Source organism: Chanodichthys erythropterus, chromosome 13, assembly GCF_024489055.1.
Source record: "Chanodichthys erythropterus isolate Z2021 chromosome 13, ASM2448905v1, whole genome shotgun sequence".
Lineage (NCBI taxonomy): Eukaryota > Metazoa > Chordata > Actinopteri > Cypriniformes > Xenocyprididae > Chanodichthys > Chanodichthys erythropterus.
In genome coordinates, this window is record NC_090233.1 from 15,426,102 (window position 1) to 15,451,423 (window position 25,322).

Sequence of the window (25,322 nt, forward strand, 5' to 3'; positions counted from 1 at the left end):
ACTGGAAGGCCAAGAAAACTTTCAAAATATGATGAGAAGTTTCTCAGAGTTTCTTCTGGAAGAAGTCCAGGAGGTCACACTAAATACGTTTTTTTTTTTTTTTTTTTTTTCCCTAAAGAAGCCATTTTGTTCAGATTTCTTTTACATTTTGCATACATATTTCACTTTTTCTGTTTGTATCTTAATAAATATGGATGGTCATTAAAACTTTGCTAAAACAATAAAGCTGGCCTAAGAATTTTGCACAGTACTGTATATAACTCATTATTGCCATTTAAATTCAAAATAAACCCAAAATGCAGCCCCAAAAAAACCTACAATATCAGAATGTCTTCACACTTAAACCATCAAAAAACCTCACTCATTTGCATGGCCATAATTTGGTATTAATTTCCTCCAAGAGTCCTCTGATGTGTCGGTTTAGTGGTGAGAGTGGAAGAGTTTGCTGTGAGCACCAAACACATGGAGTCAGTGCAGCACATTATGAGATACTTCCCAGAGTGATGTAACGTTAATAATTACCAGAATCAAGAAATAAGGCCCAAATTTACATATCCTACAGTGAAATAAAGGCAGTTGGGTTTAGCATTATCCTACAGAGCCAAAATATCAGAGTCATTTTGTATTCATTGCTTTTGGGAAAAAGCAGGACATTAATGGAGTTTCTAAGGGATTTAAAGGAAAACACTGCATAGCACAGCATCTGTGTTACTTTACAGCATAGTTGCTTCACTTTATGAAGAATTTCAAGGATTAGTTCACCCAAAAATATATGCTTTGATCATTTACTCAATGTTGTACACTTCTTAATCATCATTTTAAAGACGTTTTAAAATATTTAAGGTTAAAAAAAATAGAAAAAGTATTTTTAACCAACATACGTGAATTATTCATTTATAAATGTAATTTATAGAAGTAAATTGACAAATTTTGGAGAGTCACACCACATGGCATTTTACAAACTGAACTGATTTGAATGGTCATAAAAAGGGCAAATTATGGACTATCGTGTCCATCGTGGTTACCGCTGTGCTGCACGGTAAAGAAAACGATAATTTAAATGCATTTTTAAGCATTGCAGTTTAAAAACAAGCGGTGAAGCACAACAAGCATTTCGTTATATGCGCACTGTCTAAGAGACGTGCTGAAATGAAGCCGCTGCTCATAAAGCATGCGAGTACAGAACCGAGTTATTTTTGCCATGTAATTGGACTTGAATGGTAAAATACACATACGTGTCAAAATGCCTGACATAAGTATCCTCATAAACACAGTCATTTATGTCTTAATTGAACATAAACGGTTGAGAAAGAAAATGCATGTGTAACAGCATATTAGATCTGTGCATTCAATCTTAAATTGACAGAAGCCTAATAAACCTGCTGTCGTCTGTATCATTAATGATTATCAGCCCTAATGCCAAGTGAACAGACTTTCCTTGAAAAGGGACCTGCGTAAGGACAAATGTGTCAAATTTCAAAATAGCCCTGGCAAAATGCATGACCCAAGGAACTTGTAGACACCAAGATCAAGATTTAACCTGTAGAGACCAAGTTATGAACAAAAAAATCTATTTTTTGAAAACCCAAGGCCTGTAGGTGGCACTGTTCCCAAATTTGGCACATACCCTCAGCTCAAGGTGCTGATGAAGTGTACCAAGTTTCATTTCAATAGATCAAAGTTTTGCCAAGATATTGCATCTTATCTAATTTTGGGTCGACATGGTTAATTTCACATCATCATAACTTTAGAACAAAATGAGTATTAACATTCACAGTCAGTTCTGTGTCGCTCCAGTGATTTGAGAAATAGGAGTGGTGAAAATTTTGAATACTGTACAGTGTAATAGTCTAAATATAAGACGTTGATTGTTATCAGCGTGAGAAGCATCATCAAGAATTGTGTTTCTAGGACAACGTGTTCAAAAGTTATATCAAAAATCATTTTTAAACTGGTGGTGGAGCTATAAAGACCTCAAAGTTGGTCAGATTACTATTCAGGACCATGTCTACAAGTGTTTTTACAGTTCATAGGGATGCCACAGACTCCCACTCAGGAAAAAAGAAAACTATCAATTATAATAGGGGCTACAGCAATAAAAGATCACACAAAACTAAAAGAAAACTGAAAGGCTTTTCTTCAATATGATGTCTTCTATTTTTTTGGGATGTGGAGGGGCCTATAAAAATGTATTTAAATTCAGAAATTAAAAAAAAAAAAAAAAAAACATATCAAAGAAAAGCATTAAATTAATTGCATGTATGAAAAAGTTTGAATAAAAAAATTTGGGTAACACTTTATTTTAGGGTATTTTAACTAGTTGCTTATTAGCATACATATTACTAGAATATTTATTAGTACTTATTAACCTGACCTTATTCTGCATGACCTTATTCTACATTCTTAATCCTACCCAATACCTAAACTTAACAACTACCTTACTAACTATTAATAAGCAGTAAATTGGGCGTTTATTGAGGGAAAAGTCATAGTTAATAGTGAATACAACATCAGAACACTCTATTATACAATATTACAGACTACTTTTACAATACTTTTTGCAGCTTCAAAGCTGTAGCCATCATAAAGTAAAATGGAAAGAGCAGCATCACAACGTGGCGTTGATGAAAGCGTCCTCAGTACAGGCCGTTTACCTTGTGGTGCAGAGCTCAAGCGCTCTCTTCTACTTCTCTCCCTCCTGGTCTGCTTTTCTTGAATTCAGCCAAACAAGAGTAAGATCTGAAAACAAAAGGGTCAATGGGTTAAAAATTAGCCACTTGTTCCAAGTTACATCAACTGACATTGAAATGCAGTGGAAAATTACAGAGCCCGGACGCCTTGCATGGAAAATCCCTAAATTTATTACACAAAAGGGGGAAAGGCAGGCTTCTGAAAATTTCCATGAAAATTCTATTCTTAGATTAGTAACAGTCGGAGGGCAGAGTGTGGGTTTTGTGTTTGAGCAGCAAATCCTGACCAAAACAGGGCTGAATCTGAATACCACTTCCGACCAAACCGTTTACAGCTAAAATAAAACTGCGGCATAAAAAGCATTAAAAACGAGTAAATCTGCTGCTCTGACATGTGTGTAGTGATGCTGTTTTCCTTCAGAGAACCTCCCTCAGAAAAACGCTTTAGGAATTTATGTGGTTCCAAAGTTCAAGTTGAAACCTGGGATTTTATTTCCGTTGTAAACTTTACAATTAAAACGTCGGGAAAAAAGCCATGTAAACCTGATGATCCGTGCACAAAATCATAATCAGCACGCTTCAACTGATTCAATTCACTCACAATCATTTGGACATTTTGAATTAGCAAAAAACAGTTTATCCTGTCATTAAAGAAAAGGGAACAAATACTTAGAAATTCACAAATGCATCTAAATATTCCAATTCAGATTCATTAAAATTGTTATGCTGATAATATCATTTGTAATGAACTTGAATGTTGTATGAAACTGTAAACTTGCAAAAGAAGCATTTTCATTAATAGTCTCCGACTTTGAGATTCACAATCAATTCACCTAAAAATAAAAATATCATTTTCTCACCCTCATGTTGTTCCAAACCTGCATGACTAACTTTCATTTGTGGAACATATTAAACAAAAGTTTGTCCATTCAACGAATGTCAATTTTTCAGAACATGTTTTGTGTCCCGCAGAAGTGACACGAGGATGAGTAAATGACACAATATTCATTTATTAAAGCCTCTTACACGCTGGGCCCTTTTTCTAAAATGAGAGGATGAGAAAACACCGGCTCATAATAAAGCATACTGCATTTGTCTCATTTGTGTTTTCAGTAGAATAAAGCAGACTGACAGAAATGAACTGATAAAACTATATAGCACACGTGTCAATGATTACAGCGACTGTTAAATATTGTCAGCGGCACATTTGTACGTCTTGTTTTCAGGCACAAGTATTGAAAATGTACACTTTGTTTTGATTCCCCCTCCAGACAGACGAGATTAAAAACAGGACCTGTCATCAAATTTCAGGCACTGACAGAAAATTACAGAAAATAGGGAACAGGAAACTGCTTTACGACTACCAGATTTAATGCAAACACTGAAAAAAAAAGAAAAAAAAGACTCTTTTAATAACAGATAAATGTTCCCCCCAAATTTAGGAATATACTTCAGGATATTTGAAATATAATGCACTCTTTAATGCAATGCTGCTTGAAATGGACCTGAAAACCAGTATTCAGTGCAATTAAAAGGAAGTTCAAAATATTCTCACTTCCCTCGTGTAACCAGCAATCATTCAGACATCCTGACCATCACATCTGACCGCTCTTATTCATCACACCATTCATTCTCACTCACTCGTCACTGGAATATTTGCAGTTGGGCTGTGCAAAAAGAAAAAAAAAAATCTATATGTGTGTGAAAAAGGAAAAAGCTGGTAAGAGTGCCTGTCATTTGAGGAGGTTTTGCTTCCTGAAGACATTGAGGAAATTTGTTGCATTTCAAAACAATATGTAAAACTGATGACAAAACAGCATGGTGAAGTTTGTCTGGAAGAACAAACCAATCCATATATAATCCAAACCACACTGGCAATCAGAAGTGTCGAATATGTGAAGAAATAAAATATGCCTGCAAGCAAAATTAATTGTAATTTCTTAATTTCTCGAAATATCTACCGACAGAGGGCGCTAATTTCTCTGCAAAAACGAAAACGACATTTACACTCTGATTTCATCGAAAATAAAACAGTGTTCCAGTAATCACACTTCATCACTTTCACCTGCATCAAACTTGAGCGCGAGGAGCTGATGAGAGAGAGACAGAGCCGTCCAGCCGACCTCTGAGCTGATCCCTGAGCGAGACACACTAGAGTCGGGCTCAAATTCACAGGAAAATTCAGCAAACATGGCTGCTGCGTGTGCTTTTTGTGTTTTCAGATTCTACCCTACCCCGTCTGATTTCAACTCCACACATTTCCCGCACAAGCCGCGAGCTCTCGGACCCGAGCACAGCGCGAGCCCTGCAACAATTCCCCGCGACACAAACTCGCTGCAAAACTTTATTTCGAAAGCAGCTCCGCAAAAAAAAAAAAAAAAAGAGGGGGGAAAAAAAAGAGAAAAAAAAAAAAAATCAACAGATCCATGCACATTCAGATCACATTTGAGAGAATCGGGATGCGATCTTACCGCGCGCACAAACATGAGCTCCGGATGATCTGATCAAAGCGCCGTTACATTGTATCGTTTGTGAATGAGGAAAGACGCGCGTGCTCCACTTTGTTACCTCCCAAAATGATGCGGGTCATGCGGAGAAATTTTCTGGGAATGAAGAAATCCTCCCCTTCGGATCTCAAAATGACGAAACGAGCGGGTCTTTCCGGGGCATTTTTTCTCTTCTGGAAACAGAGCTCGCGAATGTGTGATTGAGCTCTTCCTGACGCTTCACTGCTGCTGAGGGACACAAATGTTGCGGTCTGCCCCACGGACACACTCATCCGCCATCATGCAAGGGCAGGTTCTCAATTTGCAAATGCATTAATTTCACACAATGCCTTTATGAAGCTGATGTCGCGTCAGCTGCTCAGCCTTTGGGTTAGAGGAGCACAATCGTCTACATGCAATAGTAAATTTGTCCATGCAAATCTTTTTTTTTTTTTTTTTTTTTTTGACCAAACTTCTTTTTCATCTGTTTGAATGAAGAAAAGTCTTCTGCTACACCCACAAGTTACTTACAGTTTGTTGCATAAATTTTAAATAAAGCATTTTGTGCCATTTTATTGTTTTTGTCATAATATTTTAAAGAGATTCACACAAACATGTTGTTTTGAAGATATTAATGTCTTGATTTACAGAAAATAAAGATTATATCAGTAACACATTTCTTGTAGCAAAAAGCATTAAAATGGCAAAGCTCGAGTGAGAGGACTTTTATGTGAACTGCTCCGTTTCCTTTTTTCCATCTTCAAACTCGTCAGCGCCTCTAGCGGCGGGCTTGTGGAAGCTCAGAACAAAAAAATGTGATTCATGAAATTTGACATGCAAATTCTAATTTTCACAAAACAAAGAAAAACGTGTTTCTGTGAATTCTCATGTTTAGAAGCTTGTCAGTATAACCCACACATCTCATATTCTGGAGTATTTTACACAAAACTCTTCTCCAACCCAGATTGTCTGTTTTTATTTTAGACTCATGAATTCATGACAAATTACAATAAGCTCTCATTTGTTGGCATTACAGTTTTTTCCAATTGCTAACACACAATTTTTCAAACTAGTCTGGTTTTATCAAAACACTTAACACAATTCACAAAACCACACACCCAAACTGCAAAATACCTCATATATCCTGCAAAATGAAGCACTGCAACCGAAACTACACAGAGCATTATCAAAATCAAACTTTTGCATGAAATGGCACACACTTCATTCATATTACCAGATTTTTGCCTAACCACCTACACACTGTTGGGCATAATGAAAAGCACCCCCATCTTTAGTATGCTTTGCCATAATACTAAAATATGTATCAGATTGTTCACATGCACAGAAATATTTGCAGATACACACACATGCTGTTGCAACATTTTTATTTTTTTTCCTTCACTAAAATAAAAATAAAAAAAATATATACTACAGTAAAAAAAACAAAAAAAAAAAAAAAAAAAAAAAAAAGGCAAGAAAAATAATTAGGCAGCATCTTGCCGCACAGCCGGGTCTGGCCACAACGCCTCGTCAACATCACAGGCAATATCTTCCCTTGCCAGACATCGAGGGAAGAAGCGCCTTGAGTGCCTTATCCATCCCTGAATTGCACCCACATCAATCTCATCACATGCCTCTTCCATGGCCTGCACAAGAGGCATGCGCACAAAGGGCTGCCGGTCGTATACCTTCCACCGCCATGCCGAAAAGAATTCTTCTATGGGGTTCAGAAATGGTGAGTATGGTGGGAGGTATTGCACGAGAAATGTTGGGTGGTCAGCAAACCAGTTTTGGACTGGGGCTGCACGATGAAAGCTCACGTTGTCCCATACTACAACGTACCGGTTTCTTTGATGGTCTGCATCATTCATACGCTCTGGTGGTATGAGAATGTTGTGAAGTCTGTCCAGAAATGTGAGAATATGGTCCAAGTTTGGCATGACGGTGGAGGACACCATGCATATTGGAGATGGCAGCGCACATTGTGATGTTCCCACCACGTTGGCCAGGAACATCTATAATGGCTCTGTGGCCAATGAGGTTTCTCCCCCTTCTTCTGGTCTTTGCTAGGTTGAACCCAGCCTCATCTATAAAGATGAACTCATGTGGGATTGCATGAGCATCCATTTCCAGTACTCCCTGAAAACAAAGAACAAAAATCACTCAATATGGTGTTATCCAGTACACTGGGAAACAATGTTGTGTGTAGTGTACTGCAGTCAATATAGTACTTACATCCACATATGCTCGTCTGAAAAAAATAAAATAAAAATATATATAGGGCTTGGACAATGCAGCCTAAATATTTTCCCCCACAGTAGAGTACATTGTACAGGAAACTTGTACAGTTCATGAATGGCTGATGTCATACACTAAGTAAACAGGTGTCACCCAACTGATACACTATGACATGGGGTATACTACATGTGTACTACATGAAATTTTGGTTACATACCTGTTCTCCAGTCTAAAGGTCCGGATGACAGAGGCGACAGTAAAACGCCTCAAGTTTGGCTGCACTCTCTGTCCAGCCTCACGCATTGTCAACCCATGGTTGATGACATGATCTACTAAGGTTGCTCTGATTTCATTTGAAAGTGTTTGTCTTCTTTGGCCATGAACTCCTCTACCTGCTCTACCCCTACCTCTCACTCTTCCTCCCCCTCTTATTCTCAACCTCCCTCTTCCTCTTCCTCTTCCTCTTCCTCTTCCTCTTCCTCTCTCTGCAATGTCTTCCATTGTTATTGTAAAAAAAGGTTCTCACCTGTGGTCTTTTCATAGTGCTTACATCCTGATTGAAGTGTTAACAATTAACCACTGAGGTGTTTGGCCAGGTGGCACATGTAATTGGCCAATTAGCTCATGTGGTGTCATTTTGAATGGCAGTGTTTTGAAATGGCAAACATGTGACTTTATGTCAGATTGTTGTGTCTTATGCAGAGAACTGTATTTAGTGAATTTAAAAAGTGCTATTTTAAAATGCAAAATGTGTGTAAAACAGAAAAGGTGTTTAGACTTTTGGAGACTTGAGAAGAAGTTTTGCTCTCTGTGTGTCAGTTTAAATAATTGTGCTGTGCATGTCATTTTAGTGTGTTAGTAATTGGAAAAAACTGTAATAACAAACGATATCAGCTGTCTTTTATATATTCTGCAAAAATTAGATGGTATGGGTGTATAAGTTTACAAACACTAAATTAGCAAATGTTTTCATTTATTTCGCCATGTATCTCATCATCTGTCTCCTATGTGTTTACAGTTTTTTCCAATTGCTAACACACTAAAATGACATGCACAGCACAATTATTTAAACTGACACACAGAGAGCAAAACTTCTTCTCAAGTCTCCAAAAGTCTAAACACCTTTTCTGTTTTACACACATTTTGCATTTCAAAATAGCACTTTTTAAATTCACTAAATACAGTTCTCTGCATAAGACACAACAATCTGACATAAAGTCACATGTTTGCCATTTCAAAACACTGCCATTCAAAATGACACTACATGAGCTAATTGGCCAATTACATGTGCCACCTGGCCAAACACCTCAGTGGTTAATTGTTAACACTTCAATCAGGATGTAAGCACTATGAAAAGACCACAGGTGAGAACCTTTTTTTTTTACAACAACAATGGAAGACATTGCAGAGAGAGGAAGAGGAAGAGGAAGAGGAAGAGGGAGGTTGAGAATAAGAGGGGGAGGAAGAGTGAGAGGTAGGGGTAGAGCAGGTAGAGGAGTTCATGGCCAAAGAAGACAAACACTTTCAAATGAAATCAGAGCAACCTTAGTAGATCATGTCATCAACCATGGGTTGACAATGCGTGAGGCTGGACAGACTTGAGCCGTTTTACTGTCGCCTCTGTCATCCGGACCTTTAGACTGGAGAACAGGTATGTAACCAAAATTTCATGTAGTACACATGTAGTATACTCCATGTCATAGTGTATCAGTTGGGTGACACCTGTTTACTTAGTGTATGACATCAGCCATTCATGAACTGTACAAGTTTCCTGTACAATGTACTCTACTGTGGGGGAAAATATTTAGGCTGCATTGTCCAAGCCCTATATATATTTTTATTTTATTTTTTCTAAAGGACTGAGAGACGACACCATGGTGGAGGAAGGGGCCAAATGTTCACCGGGGTACAGGAAGCTGCCATTGTAAACTTGGTTTTGGAAAATAATGAAATCCGATTACGAGAAATTCAAAGCCACATCATCCAAGACAACACCTTATTCAACAACATTCAACGAGTTAGTCTGTCCACATTGGCTCGCATTCTCAAGCGAAACCAAATCAGAATGAAACAACTTTATAAGGTGCCGTTTGAGAGAAACTCTCAAAGAAACAAAGAGTTCAGACGAGCATATGTGGATGTAAGTACTATATTGACTGCAGTACACTACACACAACATTGTTTCCCAGTGTACTGGATAACACCATATTGAGTGATTTTTGTTCTTTGTTTTCAGGGAGTACTGGAAATGGATGCTCATGCAATCCCACATGAGTTCATCTTTATAGATGAGGCTGGGTTCAACCTAGCAAAGACCAGAAGAAGGGGGAGAAACCTCATTGGCCACAGAGCCATTATAGATGTTCCTGGCCAACGTGGTGGGAACATCACAATGTGCGCTGCCATCTCCAATATGCATGGTGTCCTCCACCGTCATGCCAAACTTGGACCATATTCTCACATTTCTGGACAGACTTCACAACATTCTCATACCACCAGAGCGTATGAATGATGCAGACCATCAAAGAAACCGGTACGTTGTAGTATGGGACAACGTGAGCTTTCATCGTGCAGCCCCAGTCCAAAACTGGTTTGCTGACCACCCAACATTTCTCGTGCAATACCTCCCACCATACTCACCATTTCTGAACCCCATAGAAGAATTCTTTTCGGCATGGCGGTGGAAGGTATACGACCGGCAGCCCTTTGTGCGCATGCCTCTTGTGCAGGCCATGGAAGAGGCATGTGATGAGATTGATGTGGGTGCAATTCAGGGATGGATAAGGCACTCAAGGCGCTTCTTCCCTCGATGTCTGGCAAGGGAAGATATTGCCTGTGATGTTGACGAGGCGTTGTGGCCAGACCCGGCTGTGCGGCAAGATGCTGCCTAATTACAGTTTTTTCCAATTGCTAACACACAATTTTTCAAACTAGTCTGGTTTTATCAAAACACTTAACACTAGAAGTCCCAGAGATTTGTAACCCTCCTTTAGCCAAGTGGATGCTAACTGGCTAGTCTTTTGGCTATCATTAGCATCAATTCATGTGTAAATATGGTCATTACCTGAGCAATCTGCAGGGGGGTTGGGGGTGTGTGTGTGTGAATGGTTGCTGGTGGCTTGTTTGTATGTGTGGCGGAGGGAGGGCTGCTAAAAGCAGAGAACTTGATTGACTATGGGCCGGTTTCAGAAAGGAGGTTAAGTGAAAACTCTGAGTATGTTAACCCTGAAATGAGGGAGTGCAAGTGATGTTTAAAAAGTTAACTCACTCATTCACACTGCAAAAATGCTTTTCATACTAAGTATTTTTTTATCCTATTTCAAGTAAATTTAAAAAAAAAATCTTAAATCAAGATGGATTTTCTATATGAGAAAATTATATATGATATTTAGTCTTGTTTCCTGGGGGGATCTAAATTAAGTGCATTTTACTAAAGTAAAATGATCAATATCTGCCAGTGTGGTAATAAAAATAATCTTAATGCAAACGGAAAGTGTTGGAGTGTCTACCCAGGTGAAAAAAAAAAGTGCAGTAAAATACACTTTATTTTAGTACACTTTTACACTTCCATAATGTCCAGTGCTCTATTTCTGTGCACTTATTTTGTACTTAATATACTAAAAGCTCTTCTTTAGTACTTCTTAAGATAATCTTAAGAACATCTAAGTGTACTCAACTGTGCTATTTTGAGACACCATGAATTTGAACTAAAATGTGCTTTTAACATACTATCTGTATAGAAAAATGTATTTAGTTACCACTTGTAGTACACTTGAACCCACCTTTCAAACACTTTTAAAAATGGACTTATGATGTATTTCAAATATAAGATTAATATATAATGAATATATACAAAATGTATTTATAATATATTGCCAGGCAGTGCCAGGATTGTGAGTGATTGCTGAAATGTACACTCGCTTTTTAATATTATTTGTAAATATGTGTACAAATGGTTGGTTTCTTTATTTTATTTCGTACTATTTTTATCAATAGATCTCAGCAACAAAGAAAAAAAAAAACGTGTTGATTTCTCCCTAAGATGGCAAAGTGAAACACAAGTTTCCTTGAAGTGGCTCAGCATGGCCCCACATTGTTTACATAACAAAAGCAACTGTTCACAGCTGATTAAGGATATTAGCCTAAAGACTTGCAGCCCATCGGCTGTCCTGCGGGTTTTATAGGTAGAAAAGCCAAATGGCTGCTCTCTGGGACTTCTAGTGTTAACACAATTCACAAAACCACACACCCAAACTGCAAAATACCTCATATATCCTGCAAAATGAAGCACTGCAACCGAAACTACACAGAGCATTATCAAAATCAAACTTTTGCATGAAATGGCACACACTTCATTCATATTACCAGATTTTTGCCTAACCACCTACACACTGTTGGGCATAATGAAAAGCACCCCCATCTTTAGTATGCTTTGCCATAATACTAAAATATGTATCAGATTGTTCACATGCACAGAAATATTTGCAGATACACACACATGCTGTTGCAACATTTTTATTTTTTTTCCTTCACTAAAATAAAAAAAAATATACTACAGTAAAAAAAACAAAAAAACAAAAAAAAAAAAAAAAGGCAAGAAAAATAATTAGGCAGCATCTTGCCGCACAGCCGGGTCTGGCCACAACGCCTCGTCAACATCACAGGCAATATCTTCCCTTGCCAGACATCGAGGGAAGAAGCGCCTTGAGTGCCTTATCCATCCCTGAATTGCACCCACATCAATCTCATCACATGCCTCTTCCATGGCCTGCACAAGAGGCATGCGCACAAAGGGCTGCCGGTCGTATACCTTCCACCGCCACGCCGAAAAGAATTCTTCTATGGGGTTCAGAAATGGTGAGTATGGTGGGAGGTATTGCACGAGAAATGTTGGGTGGTCAGCAAACCAGTTTTGGACTGGGGCTGCACGATGAAAGCTCACGTTGTCCCATACTACAACGTACCGGTTTCTTTGATGGTCTGCATCATTCATACGCTCTGGTGGTATGAGAATGTTGTGAAGTCTGTCCAGAAATGTGAGAATATGGTCCAAGTTTGGCATGACGGTGGAGGACACCATGCATATTGGAGATGGCAGCGCACATTGTGATTTTCCCACCACGTTGGCCAGGAACATCTATAATGGCTCTGTGGCCAATGAGGTTTCTCCCTCTTCTTCTGGTCTTTGCTAGGTTGAACCCAGCCTCATCTATAAAGATGAACTCATGTGGGATTGCATGAGCATCCATTTCCAGTACTCCCTGAAAACAAAGAACAAAAATCACTCAATATGGTGTTATCCAGTACACTGGGAAACAATGTTGTGTGTAGTGTACTGCAGTCAATATAGTACTTACATCCACATATGCTCGTCTGAACTCTTTGTTTCTTTGAGAGTTTCTCTCAAACGGCACCTTATAAAGTTGTTTCATTCTGATTTGGTTTCGCTTGAGAATGCGAGCCAATGTGGACAGACTAACTCGTTGAATGTTGTTGAATAAGGTGTTGTCTTGGATGATGTGGCTTTGAATTTCTCGTAATCTGATTTCATTATTTTCCAAAACCAAGTTTACAATGGCAGCTTCCTGTACCCCGGTGAACATTTGGCCCCTTCCTCCACCATGGTGTCGTCTCTCAGTCCTTTAGAAAAAATAAAATAAAAATATATATAGGGCTTGGACAATGCAGCCTAAATATTTTCCCCCACAGTAGAGTACATTGTACAGGAAACTTGTACAGTTCATGAATGGCTGATGTCATACACTAAGTAAACAGGTGTCACCCAACTGATACACTATGACATGGGGTATACTACATGTGTACTACATGAAATTTTGGTTACATACCTGTTCTCCAGTCTAAAGGTCCGGATGACAGAGGCGACAGTAAAACGCCTCAAGTTTGGCTGCACTCTCTGTCCAGCCTCACGCATTGTCAACCCATGGTTGATGACATGATCTACTAAGGTTGCTCTGATTTCATTTGAAAGTGTTTGTCTTCTTTGGCCATGAACTCCTCTACCTGCTCTACCCCTACCTCTCACTCTTCCTCCCCCTCTTATTCTCAACCTCCCTCTTCCTCTTCCTCTTCCTCTTCCTCTTCCTCTTCCTCTTCCTCTTCCTCTCTCTGCAATGTCTTCCATTGTTGTTGTAAAAAAAAAAGGTTCTCACCTGTGGTCTTTTCATAGTGCTTACATCCTGATTGAAGTGTTAACAATTAACCACTGAGGTGTTTGGCCAGGTGGCACATGTAATTGGCCAATTAGCTCATGTAGTGTCATTTTGAATGGCAGTGTTTTGAAATGGCAAACATGTGACTTTATGTCAGATTGTTGTGTCTTATGCAGAGAACTGTATTTAGTGAATTTAAAAAGTGCTATTTTGAAATGCAAAATGTGTGTAAAACAGAAAAGGTGTTTAGACTTTTGGAGACTTGAGAAGAAGTTTTGCTCTCTGTGTGTCAGTTTAAATAATTGTGCTGTGCATGTCATTTTAGTGTGTTAGCAATTGGAAAAAACTGTATTTTTCTTGCCTTTTTTTGTTTTTTTTTACTGTAGTATATTTTTTTTATTTTTTTTTTAGTGAAGGAAAAAAAATAAAAATGTTGCAACAGCATGTGTGTGTATCTGCAAATATTTCTGTGCATGTGAACAATCTGATACATATTTTAGTATTATGGCAAAGCATACTAAAGATGGGGGTGCTTTTCATTATGCCCAACAGTGTGTAGGTGGTTAGGCAAAAATCTGGTAATATGAATGAAGTGTGTGCCATTTCATGCAAAAGTTTGATTTTGATAATGCTCTGTGTAGTTTCGGTTGCAGTGCTTCATTTTGCAGGATATATGAGGTATTTTGCAGTTTGGGTGTGTGGTTTTGTGAATTGTGTTAAGTGTTTTGATAAAACCAGACTAGTTTGAAAAATTGTGTGTTAGCAATTGGAAAAAACTGTAAGAGGCTGGATCCAAACTGAAGCTGATGTCCTCTCTAGTCACCAAGAAAAGTGGAGCAAATGGAGAGTAATTAGCGTAGCTGCTGTTCATAACATTAAGCAAAGATAGTCCTGTGCAATTGATCTGATATGAGATGCATTATGTGAATGCTTGGCTAAAGAGATGCGTCACAGCTGGAGAATTGCAGAGATTATTTGAGTCTTGAGTCTCAGAAAGCCTAAAAAGAATGATCAAACAGCCCCTACATCCCACAAGATGTTCGGGAGGGTTTCAAGAAAAATCCTCTGCTCTCATCCAGAAACAATCTCCAGCATATGCAGTTGTCAGACACAACTGGAACTTCAAACGGGCCCGTCTTCTATGGTCAGATGAAACTAAATCAAGAGATTTTTGGCAGCAAATTCACCAGATGGGTTTGGTGCACACATGGATAAAAAGTGCCCCATGCCCACGGTCAAATATACTGCTGGATCTTTAATGTTGTGGGCCTATTTGTCTGCTGGAGGTCCTGGACATCTTGTTCAAATACATCGCATCATGGATTCTACCAAATACTAACAGATAAAAATCAAAACCTGACCGCTTCTGCTAGAAATCCAATAATGGGCCGACACCAACACAAAACCAACACAAAAATGTGTCACTGAGCACAAAATGAAGCTTCTGCCATGGCCATCCCAGTCCCCTGACCTGAACCCTGTAGAAGACTGAAGAGGAGAAGCACATGAATCTGAAGGATCTGGAGAGATTCTGCATGGAGGAATGATCTCTGATCTTCAAACTCATCAGCCATTATAGAAGAAGACTCAGAGCTGGCATCTTGGGAAAAAGACATTGTAATAATTGGGTGTCAATAACTGTGGCCAATGTGAACTAGAGAAAAACATTTATTTCATAATGAGATTTTCCCCCTGCTTTCAATTCTTTTACTTAAATGAAAGGTTAGAATTATGTGAATTTTTTGAATGAAAGATCAAACGGATAAACAATGCAGATTTATTTCCACAGCCGCCTTTGATCATATTTAACAAGGGTGCCAATATTTCTGGAGTTGACTGTGTGTGTGTGTGTGTGTGTGTGTGTGTGTGTGTGTGTGTGTGTGTGTGTGTGTGTGTGTGTGCTTTTGTTTATATTACATTGTGGGGACCAAATGTCCCCATGATGTAATATAAACCTGAGTTCACCTACATCGTGGGGACCAGCCAGCGGTCCCCACAATGTAAATGGGTTTATAAATCATATAGAATGAGTTTTTGTGAAAAAGTAAAAGTTTGCACAGTTTCCTGTGAGGGTTAGGTTTAGGGGTAGGGGCAGGGTAGGGGGATAGAATGTACAGTTTGTTCAGTGTAAAATGCATTGAAGTCTATGGAAAGTCCCCACAATTCACAAAAACAAACATGTGTGTGTGTGTGTGTGTGTGTGTGTGTGTGTGTGTGTGTGTGTGTGTGTGTGTGTGTGTGTGTGTGTGTGTGTGTGTGTGTGTGTGTGTGTGTGTGTGTGTGTGTGTGTGTGTGTGTGTAACATTATCCTGAGAACACAGGGGTTTTCCCCCATCTAGTCTGAACTAGATACCAACAAATCCACAGTTAGAGAGAACCAGAATTCATGCTCAGAACAGAACAGTTCCTGCAGTTACAGTTATAGTCCTGTCCGACATTAAAGATTGTGTGTTTTCTTTAATCGGATGTATTCGGATTGTAACTGTTCCTCAGCTGTAATCAACCATCTGTATTTGTAAAGGTGAGACCCAAACGGCCCATAAACAGCACATACGGGGAAACGGCCGATGCAATTAGAATTTCAAAGGGGCCGTTTACTACAGCGTCTCCTGTGGGACGTCCTGACAGCCTCTTCAGTTTAGATGTAAAGTTCACTCTGAAAAACATTTACACCCATTTCAACTTAAAAACTTGATTGTTCAAGTCATTTACACGTAAATTATGTTAACCTTACTTAAAAATTTAGTTGAAACTCATATAACTTGTAAACAATGTTTAAATTATTTCGATGAGTTAAAGTATGTAAGAATAAGTTGCTAATCATATGTTTCAGGCATATCATGTTTTTTTTTTTTGTCACAGGTCCAAACAATTACAGAAGAACTATGATAAAGATGCACATCACAAATGCACTTCTGTATACAACATCAGTTCTGTTCAGTTCACTCAGTACAGCTGATCTTCCAGTTGTCTACCACTAGGTGTCAGTGGCACGCTGGCTGTATTTCAGAGAGAGAGAGAGAGAGAGAGAGAGAGAGAGAGAGAGAGAGAGAGAGAGAGAGAGAGAGAGAGAGAGAGAAAATCAGCATACTATTCAACCCAAACTATGCATTTAAATGTGACAGTAGGAGGAGATGCACAAAGTATTTATTTAGACCTGCTGCAGATCAGCTTTCCTCTATTAGCTCTTTATCAGAGGATGCAAGGGAGGCTCTTCAAAAGTGTATTCAATATCAATGTAACAACAAAAGTGATAAAGTTAACTTTTGTTTTTACCAGTGTACCTACTAATTGTTCCCTAGAAATCCTTCCATCTGTCTATCACTCTTAATTTCTACATGGTTAGTCTCTTCTATCTATCTATCTATCTATCTATCTATCTATCTATCTATCTATCTATCTATCTATCTATCTATCTATCTATCTATCTATCTATCTATCTATCTATCTATCTATCTATCTATCTATCTATCTATCTATCTATCTACACACACAAGGAACAACAAACACAAGAACATCCAAACTGAAAACATTGACTGACAAAGCACAGGAGAAACACAAGGCCTATTTATACAGAGGTAAACAAGCTTAACAAGGTAACAAGAAACACCTGAGGACACTAATCAACATGAAAAACTACAATGAACTACAATCATGGCATACAAGACCCAAAACATGCACAGAAAACAAAAGTCTAGGTGGGTGGTGGAGCAGAGGCAGAACAAGAGGAGGGATGATGGGACAGGTCCATGGAGAGGAAGAGAACCAGGGGACAGAGGCAGAGCAGGCTGAACAGGTGGCCAGAGCGGAGATGTGGCTGAAGATCTCTATATGGCGGAGCAGATGACCACCACAGCTGTGCAGGTGAAACTGTAACAAAGACACAGAGAGGTTAGGGTTGGCCTCAGGGGCCATAAAAAGGCTGGCAGGAAGTTCAGGGGTGACCTCTGTGGTCATGTCCACACACGCAGGAAGTTCAGGGTGACCTTCAAGGTCAAATCAGTCAGGGCATGCAACCAGTTCAAGGATGACCTCTATGATCGCATTCGGGTTGTGTCTGGAAGAGTGGGTGGATAACCCCCATAATGGTCAATGCTGTACTTTCTGGGCTGAGCGTTGGGGGCTGTATCCAGCACTGGAGTAGACTCAGGGGCTGGAGCCGGCACTGGAACGGACTCAGGGGCTGGAGCCGGCATTGGAGCGGACTCAGGGGCTGGAGCCGGGACTGGAGCGGACTCAGGGGCTGGAGCCGGCACTGGAGTGGACTCAGGGGCTGGAGCCGACACTGGAGGGGACTCAGGGGCTGGAGCCGGCACTGGAGCAGACTGGAGTGGACTCAGGGGCTGGATCCGGCACTGGAGCGGACTCAGGGGCTGGAGCCGACACTGGAACGGAGTCAGGGGGCTGGAGCCAGCACTGGAGTGGACTCAGGGGCTGGAGCCGGCACTGGAGCAGACTGGAGTGGACTCAGGGGCTGGATCCGGCACTGGAGCGGACTCAGGGGCTGGAGCCGACACTGGAGCAGACTCAGGGGCTGGATCCGGCACTGGAGCGGACTCAGGGGCTGGAGCCGACACTGGAACGGAGTCAGGGGGCTGGAGCCAGCACTGGAGCGGATTCAGGGGCTGGAGCCGGGACTGGAGCGGACTCAGGGGCTGGAGCCGGCACTGGAGTGGACTCAGGGGCTGGAGCCGACACTGGAGGGGACTCAGGGGCTGGAGCCAGCACTGGAGTGGACTCAGGGGCTGGAGCCGGCACTGGAGCGGACTCAGGGGCTGGAGCCGACACTGGAACGGAGTCAGGGGGCTGGAGCCGGCACTGGAGGGGACTCAGGGGCTGGAGCCGGCACTGGAGCAGACTGGAGTGGACTCAGGGGCTGGATCCGGCACTGGAGCGGACTCAGGGGCTGGAGCCGACACTGGAGCAGACTCAGGGGCTGGATCCGGCACTGGAGCGGACTCAGGGGCTGGAGCCGACACTGGAACGGAGTCAGGGGGCTGGAGCCAGCACTGGAGCGGATTCAGGGGCTGGAGCCGGGACTGGAGCGGACTCAGGGGCTGGAGCCGGCACTGGAGTGGACTCAGGGGCTGGAGCCGACACTGGAGGGGACTCAGGGGCTGGAGCCAGCACTGGAGTGGACTCAGGGGCTGGAGCCGGCACTGGAGCGGACTCAGGGGCTGGAGCCGACACTGGAACGGAGTCAGGGGGCTGGAGCCGGCACTGGAGGGGACTCAGGGGCTGGAGCCGGCACTGGAGTGGACTCAGGGGCTGGAGCCGGCACTGGAGCAGACTGGAGTGGACTCAGGGGCTGGATCCGGCACTGGAGCGGACTCAGGGGCTGGAGCCGACACTGGAACGGAGTCAGGGGGCTGGAGCCGGCACTGGAGGGGACTCAGGGGCTGGAGCCGGCACTGGAGCAGACTGGAGTGGACTCAGGGGCTGGATCCGGCACTGGAGCGGACTCAGGGGCTGGAGCCGACACTGGAGCAGACTCAGGGGCTGGATCCGGCACTGGAGCGGACTCAGGGGCTGGAGCCGACACTGGAACGGAGTCAGGGGGCTGGAGCCAGCACTGGAGCGGATTCAGGGGCTGGAGCCGACACTGGAGCAGACTCAGGGGCTGGAGCCGGCACAGGAGCGGACTCAGGGGCTGGAGCCGGCACTGGAGCGGATTCAGGGGCTGGAGCCGGCACTGGAGCGGACTCAGGGGCTGGATCCGGCACTGGAGCGGACTCAGGGGCTGGAGCCAAGACTGGAGCAGACTCAGGGGCTGGAGCCGGCACTGGAGCAGACTGGAGTGGACTCAGGGGCTGGATCCGGCACTGGAGCGGACTCAGGGGCTGGAGCCGACACTGGAGCAGACTCAGGGGCTGGATCCGGCACTGGAGCGGACTCAGGGGCTGGAGCCGACACTGGAACGGAGTCAGGGGGCTGGAGCCAGCACTGGAGCGGATTCAGGGGCTGGAGCCGGGACTGGAGCGGACTCAGGGGCTGGAGCCGGCACTGGAGTGGACTCAGGGGCTGGAGCCGACACTGGAGGGGACTCAGGGGCTGGAGCCAGCACTGGAGAGGACTCAGGGGCTGGAGCCGGCACTGGAGCGGACTCAGGGGCTGGAGCCGACACTGGAACGGAGTCAGGGGGCTGGAGCCGGCACTGGAGGGGACTCAGGGGCTGGAGCCGGCACTGGAGTGGACTCAGGGGCTGGAGCCGGCACTGGAGCAGACTGGAGTGGACTCAGGGGCTGGATCCGGCACTGGAGCGGACTCAGGGGCTGGAGCCGACACTGGAACGGAGTCAGGGGCTGGAGCCGGCACTGGAGGGGACTCAGGGGCTGGAGCCGGCACTGGAGCAGACTGGAGTGGACTCAGGGGCTGGATCCGGCACTGGAGCGGACTCAGGGGCTGGAGCCGACACTGGAGCAGACTCAGGGGCTGGATCCGGCACTGGAGCGGACTCAGGGGCTGGAGCCGACACTGGAACGGAGTCAGGGGGCTGGAGCCAGCACTGGAGCGGATTCAGGGGCTGGAGCCGACACTGGAGCAGACTCAGGGGCTGGAGCCGGCACAGGAGCGGACTCAGGGGCTGGAGCCGGCACTGGAGCGGATTCAGGGGCTGGAGCCGGCACTGGAGCGGACTCAGGGGCTGGATCCGGCACTGGAGCGGACTCAGGGGCTGGAGCCAAGACTGGAGCAGACTCAGGGGCTGGAGCCGGCACTGGAGCAGACTGGAGTGGACTCAGGGGCTGGATCCGGCACTGGAGCGGACTCAGGGGCTGGAGCCAAGACTGGAGCAGACTCAGGGGCTGGAGCCGCCACTGGAGCAGACTGGAGTGGACTCAGGGGCTGGAGCCAGCACTGGAACGGACTCAGGGGCTCCCATTCATTACTTCAGAAGTAATGAATGGGAGAAACAGCGATGCACAATATGGCAGAATATGTCCCGCCTTCTAAGTAAAAGAGCCAATCGCTGATTGATAAAGTCATTGCGTCACTGCAGCTGCCATTAGAAGCTCCAGTTCCCATAGAAACCTGAGACTCGTTCTTAGGACTGCACATGTGCATTGGCTCATCTAGCCTGAAAAATAAGCTTTTTTAACACTATTTGAGCATAAGAAACAACATTTATGGGACAGTTCATGTCAGATTTTGTTGCTGATTTGAAATATGTTATTTAATTGTAAGTTAAGCAGTTCTTTCTTTCTTTCTTTCTTTCTTTCTTTCTTTCTTTCTTTCTTTCTTTCTTTCTTTCTTTCTTTCTTTCTTTCTTTCTCTTGGTTGTTCCAAGAGAGTTCCTCAGAAATGTGTGTCTATAAACATTTAGCCCAGCAGATGTCAGTAGAACATCACAATGAACTGAAGTACTCAAATGTTTCAGAATTTATAATAATAAACTCCCCTGAACTCCAATTGTGTAGGATTGCAGGATTTTTTTTAATTGAACATTGATTGACCAGCATCAATGGGAAGCATTTCATGGGGAAATAAATCATAAAAGTGATCTGTTTTGTTTAAAAAAACAAAACAAAACAAATGTATGAGGTGGTAAGGGCCAAGCTGGGTCTTTTACTCCACACTCAGGGTAGAAGGTTCATGAGAAAAGGGCTAAAGACACCCAGTATAAATGCTTACAAGCCAGTACTAGCTAAAGTAATATGGTTTGCATGACAAATTAGCCTAATGCGTTTTCAAACCAATAACTTTAGTTTGTTTTTTATGGTTTTATCTCTTGATTCAATTAGATAATTTCACCAAACCTGGTACACCAGTGTACAAGCTCAGTCTGAGGGCACAGTAAAAAAAGAAAAAAAGTATCATTTGGCCACTTGGTTGCTCCGTAATAGGAAAAAGCCCTTGAAAACCACTACATCTACACAACAGTTAGTCCGATTTACTTGTAAATTGGCATGCACTGTTGTCCAATGCCATGATGGTAACGGCAATTGTCCACTTGGTGGCACTAAAACAGGGGGAAAAAAACATGATAATGGCTATAACTACGCAACCGTTAATCCGATTGACTTGAAAACTGCCATGCGGTGTCTTGGTCGAAGGTGCCATGAATGTCTATGAGGACCTTTGTGTCTGTCAAAAAACATGGCTGCCATTGGCCTATGAAATTTGAGAACCGGTTAGACCAAGTTAACAGAGGCCAATCAAAACGAAACTTGGTGGACCTATTTGATTACAGTGAAATCATCCACCGGGTGGTGCTACATATCACACATAAATCATATTCATATCATTATGTTGAATCTCCTCATTCTCTATAACTTTGCTTAATGTCCTAGGTATTTCACTTAACCTCAAAACCACTGCAGTACAATTCTCTAGGCTCTTTAGGTCAATAATTATCAAAAACTCATAACGGGTCCATTAAGAAAAGGGCCATCTCCAAATGTACCCAAAAGCCTATAAAGCCTAAATGCTTTTGTGTCGGCCTAGACTCTAACAGCATAGATGGCAAATGTAAATAAGGTGGTAAATTATGTGTTTTGCGCAAACAAAGCACTTGCATCGCTTCATAGCACTGAGGTTAAACCACTGGAGTCACATGGACTGTCTTTACTATCTTTCTGGGGCTTGAAAGTCGAAGTTGTGTAGACTGTCAATGGAGGTAGAGAAAGCTCTCAGATTTCATCAAAAAGATCTTCATTTGAGTTCCGAAAGATGAACGAAAGTCTTACGGGTTTGTAACGACATGAGGGTGAATAATTAATGACAAAATTGTAATTTTTGGGTTAAATAACCCTTTAAAGAAAGACAGAAGTAAAGAAAGAGCATCAATCTAGAGGATTCTGCCTGCAGTAGTAAACACAGACCACCAGAGGGCAGTGAAACCCTTCTCCAGGTATTCTTCGGTAAGTGTCCTGTAGATTTTAAAGTTGCTGCAGATTCCACAGAATCTGGAGTACGTTTCTCACATTCAAACACACACACACACAGTGACATTTACGTAACAAAACCCCTTCTGGAATAGATCTACTAGAAAACCATTAAGGTGTTCTGATTTAATGAGGTCAGACACAAGGGAGAAACCCATTAGGGTAAAATAGTTACTGAATTGAACTTCTCATCAGAGGTTTAATTTACAACATTTTTTTCTCATATTATAAAAACCACATTACATAGCACTACTATTAGTTCTTAAGAAGCCAGTTCAACATTGTTGAACAATGTTAAATGAATGTGAATTGTTTATAAAAACAATAATATAATGAGTAGCCTAGAATATATGTGAAAATGGAATAATAACTATGTGAAGAAACCTGCTCTAGCTCTGCTCCAATGACTCATGCCGCCTGCTGTTTTACACCGTCCTCCTCCATATTCTCCATATCAAACCACAACAGGGCGCCATTGCAGTACAATTGTTACATTGCATATTTTTAGTAAAATCATTCCAAAGACAACATCAGCTATCATAACACAATAAATGCATTACACATATACACCAAGTTCACATAAATCATTATTGATACACACAAAAGCACTGCCCTGTTCTGAATCAGACAACACACCTTCCAGCCGCATGAATAATGCAGTCACGCTGCTATAACCCAGTAGCTGTTTCAGATTTCTCTCAAGTAAACGTTATGTAACAGTACTTCAGTAATGTTTAGTTTCTGGGTCGAAGAAGCCCTATAAAGAAAGAGCTGGGATTTGTCTGATTAAAAAACGAGCCTCATCAGGTGAGATTGAATTGAAGACGTCCGTCAGGGATTGGATCCTGCGAGGGTTGGAAGGGAAATGGAACTTGAACGTTGACATATTCCAAATGATGTACCTAAAATTGGAATCCCATTAGTGCGATGTGCAGAGAAACCCACCCCTCATAACATGCTGTGGCTCTCATGAAGAAAGCAAAGCAGCTGTATGAAGCCATGCCACGCATGATTTGAGGAATTATTATGATCGAGCATTTTTTTTTTGTGATGTTCATCATGCATGTAACTAATAGTTTTCTTTTGTGGTCTCATCAATTCTGTATTGTTTCTAACAGACCAACTATACCGGATTAGTTCATTTCTGGTTTATTCACCATTATGGACGAAGACTTGTTTTTGTGTACATTTAAAGTCAGCTTGTTTCATAGCTCATAGATTTTGGATTGTCTGACAGTTCAGTATTTAAGTTTATAATCTGTGGTTGTTAGTTTCCTTCGCTATTTCTTTCATTATTACCCTATGTATAAAAGATGTGTACACTCAGTCTCAATAGATATATAATGATAACGATAAAGACATAGATCTAAGAATCGCTCTAAATATAAAAGAATAGCACATCTATAACCATAACGGCACAAAGGAACGATATTGTGGGTATCACTTTCCGGGGTGTGTTTCCCAAAAGCATCGTTAGCCAAATATGGTCACCATTTCCATTGAACTCTATTGGTAACGACGGAACTTGCGACCATAGTTGGCCTTGGGAAACACACCCCAGATTTTTTGTTTGTTTGTTTCTAGCTGATGAACAATAGAAACATTGGAAGCCAATCAAAATCCATCCTATATTTGAGCATTTAAAGTGCAAGATGTAGAAAGGGGCGTGTCTGCTGTGAGACTTCAGTGTAAACGCCCACTGCTGTGATTGGCTGACATCTTTGCATATGAAATAGCTAAGCATTACTCTCTTGAAAACTTTTAGCACATTTTTACTATCACAGCTCTCAAGGTTAACTAATCATGAAAAGTGTTGATTATTTAGATCTATGGCATTATATTTAGATCGTGGCATGAAAGGTTGCAGTGATGAACATTGTAGTCGATCACAGACATGTTGTTGAGCTCATGAAAGCAGTGATCTCGTCATTGAAACTCAGTTTCTGCACACTAACCAATGTTTTCATCATAACTAACAGTGCAAACACCATATAAATAAGAGATTTGTTGAATAAAACGGGAGTTTTGGCTCGAGTCCAGAACTCAGACACTGATAAACTCACTCTGTTTGATTGACAGCTCCAGCGATTGTAAATGGAGCGTTCTTTGATCACTTTCTATATATAATTTAATCACACTTTAAATAGATTATTTTCATCCTACTAAGAGAAACAAGGTGAAGTTGAGCGTTTAGTCGCTGGTTTGATTTACTGACACACACACAAAGATCATGTGACTGTACATGAATCATTAATATCAGATCAGGCATTAGAATGAACACAGTTACTGACATGTTGTTGCATTACTGTCGAGTTCATATCGTAAAAGTCTGTTTGTGCCGAAATGAGATTGATTTACCAAAGAATCCACAGTGAAATGAACCGAACACAAATAAATAAAGCTCAACTGAGACATTCACATTGTTGAACATAAATAACCATATTCCTGCATTAGGATCCTTTGAAAGGTAATGTTATTTTAGTCCTGTATCGCTCTTCTCTCCTCCTCATCTCACTCACACACCAGTGGGCGGGGCTAACGCTGCAATGATGAAGTAGGCGGAGTTTCACCATCTATAGACACATTCCAGGATCAGTCGTTCGCTGGATCTGGTGTCAATAAAAGCTTTTATTGGACTAACAAGGAAGTTTTCAGTTCTGAAACTTACAGGATATTCTTATAGTACGATGACCTCTTATATATCAAAAGCTCAAGGAAAACTTGATTTCTCAATTCATGACCCCTTTAAGAAAGTCTGTAAAAACAGGGCCCAATCTATCACGTTAATATGAATGAATGATTATTTTGCTGTGTTTTACCCATATTTTGAATTATGCATTGCATTATGTTATGTTT

General features: G+C 41.9%; 1 protein-coding gene across 5 annotated transcripts in view; it reads right to left on the minus strand.

Moving 5' to 3' along the window:
* znf618 (zinc finger protein 618) overlaps nt 1–5,600 on the minus strand; it is a 37,750-nt gene extending 32,150 nt beyond the window's left edge. For 3 of the 5 annotated variants that reach the window (XM_067407233.1, XM_067407232.1, XM_067407228.1), the window contains exons 1-2: nt 5,162–5,600; nt 2,655–2,739 (exon numbers count right to left, since the gene is read on the minus strand). The gene's annotated coding sequence lies outside the window, so the exon portion shown is untranslated. Of the gene's footprint in view, nt 1–2,654; nt 2,740–4,755 lie in introns of all 5 variants that reach the window. The other 2 variants (XM_067407231.1, XM_067407230.1) reach the window with 2 other exon arrangements.
* Nucleotides 5,601–25,322: the final 19,722 nt, after the last annotated feature.